Source organism: Pygocentrus nattereri, chromosome 15, assembly GCF_015220715.1.
Source record: "Pygocentrus nattereri isolate fPygNat1 chromosome 15, fPygNat1.pri, whole genome shotgun sequence".
Taxonomy (NCBI): Eukaryota; Metazoa; Chordata; class Actinopteri; order Characiformes; family Serrasalmidae; genus Pygocentrus; species Pygocentrus nattereri.
In genome coordinates this window covers 15,425,425-15,427,750 of record NC_051225.1, presented here as the reverse complement: position 1 = coordinate 15,427,750, position 2,326 = coordinate 15,425,425, and positions in this window count along the sequence as shown.

Below are 2,326 nucleotides of genomic sequence, written 5' to 3'. Positions count from 1 at the left end.
TTGATTTGTAGTGAGTTTTCATTCATACTTCCAAGTATATTTGTATAAGGCATCTTCTTTTTCCCCAGCTACAATTTAGTCATTAATATTTATTTTTGTGTGTGTTTATTTTACTTTGCTACCTTGGTGACACTTTGCGACTGGTCACGCCACTGATGTTCACATTTTAGCCTTCAGTCTGAGCCCGTCTAGTCAGTGGTGTGACTCAAAGCGCTACAGCGTCACCAACCCAGCATAATAAACTAGACCTAAAGGATACAAAAACAGGCGAGTGGAGCCTAACAGAACTCTGCTGGTGCAGGATGAATGAAGAGGTTCTATGGAGTTCTATTAATCTCTTTTTTTACCTGCTACATTCTTAGCACTCTTGAGGGCTCTATGTAGTACCAAAAAAAGTTCTTTAAAGTGGAACAAGCAGCAGGTTTTCCATCATGGAAAAGCTTTCAGTCATGCAAAGCTTAGAGATGGTTCTTTTGAGCTGTAACGTTTTTAAATAAAACCGCTGCCTTTACTAAAGAACATTCAAGAACCATTTTAACCCTCTATTGCATAATGTTGCCTCAGGGCAACAAAATCATTTTCCTCACTTTACAATAACACTATACATATTTAAAGACAATAACAAGGTTAGGAACAAAGGAAAAAGTTTGTAAGAGTAAGCCAAGAAAACTCTCTTAGTGGGCACATTTAACCCTCTTTTTAAACGTTTTCCTTATGAGAATTCGCAACCGATGTTTGTTGCCTATAGGCAACATTGTGTGACAGTGTAATGGATTTAGCCAGGTCTCACCACTTCAGGGAACATGGCTCTATCTCCTTTCTTCCCATAGTCTCACAAAGTTGCCTCCAGGCGACATACTCCAAAATAGCCCATGCACACATTTTTACAAAGGTTTTTTAATTTAATGATCAGGACAGATTATTAATAACCGTTATATATAACTTTATAAGTAATATAATTTAATAATAAAGGACCGTTTTGTGCAAGAAAGTGAAGTTATTAAATTCATAATAGAGGGTTCAGGCTTTTTGCTCGTGTCTTTGGGAAAGGGCTTCGGCTTGTGTTTCACTGGAGTAATAGTAGATTTATTTGTGTGAGTTCAGGCGATTTTATCAATTTCTGATTACAGGAAAATCACCAGAATCAAACCAACGACTCGTTTTATTGAGAAACACCGCATTATCAACCACAACCATCACCACCAGAGGAAATTAGACATACAAGACACAATGCAAAAATTAATATTTTGTAAATGTATTGCAATCAACTGTATTAATATTTTAGAAAATATTGACACAATACAACCTTTTTATTGTTATGTTATTATATGTATTTATTCACAAGGGAGACTACATCGATCAAACGGGAGTGTAAGGTCGAGTAAGCGATCAAGTCTGTTTTGACATCGCCAGTGTCGTCACTGCTAAAAAGGTGAAGGTTTAACGTCAAAGCAGCGGAATGATGGCTCCTTCGGGAACAGACTCAAGGGTGGGGGGGGGGGGGCTACAGACAAAGACAAAAAGACTGTCAACAAGTGAGACAGGAGTATTTTATCTCCTGAGAAAGTGACCATATCTGAACAAGACAAAGAAATAAGTGTTGAAAACAACAGCAAAAATACAGTGCTGGTCTGTTTTTCCCCCACCCCCCCACCCCCACCCCTCCATTCGCAGCCAGTTATATATTCATATCCTAATTGCATTAATGTCATGTGTTTAGACTCCCCCACATATTCCACCAACAAAACCGTTTTTTCTCTCTCTCAAGCAAAAGGTCTGACCTCACCCTTTCATTTCATCTCCAGAATAACCGAGGACAGGGCCGGAGAGGCTCGCGCGCACACGGAGGAGCTCTGGGTTGCATCTTCGCGAGAAAGACTCACTTTTTTTCAGCTCCTCTGAACCTTAAAGGGGACGTTTTTTCCGCTAAAAACCCTTTCACTCCTTTCTGGAAAACATCTGAATCGTTTTCCCGAAGCTAACGCAGCTGGGAGCGCGCGCTTGCTTGCTTGTGTGCGCGCGCGCGCGGATGCGTGTGAGTGAGCGAGAGAGTTTGCGCTCCTATGAGGAAGAAGGAGAGAGGCTGAGAGAGAGAGAGAGAGAGAGAGAGAGAGAGAGAGTCTGTATCTACTTCCTCTACGGCTCCGAAAAGGAAAGGAGACAGGAGAGAGAGAGGTGGGAGAGCGAGAGAGAGAGAGAGGTGGGAGAGAGTGAGAGAGAGAGAGAGAGAGAGAGAGAGAGAGAGGTGGGAGAGAGAGAGAGAAAGAGAGTGAGAGAGAAAGAGAGAGAGAGAGAGAGAGAGAGAGAGGGGAGAGAGAGGGAGGAA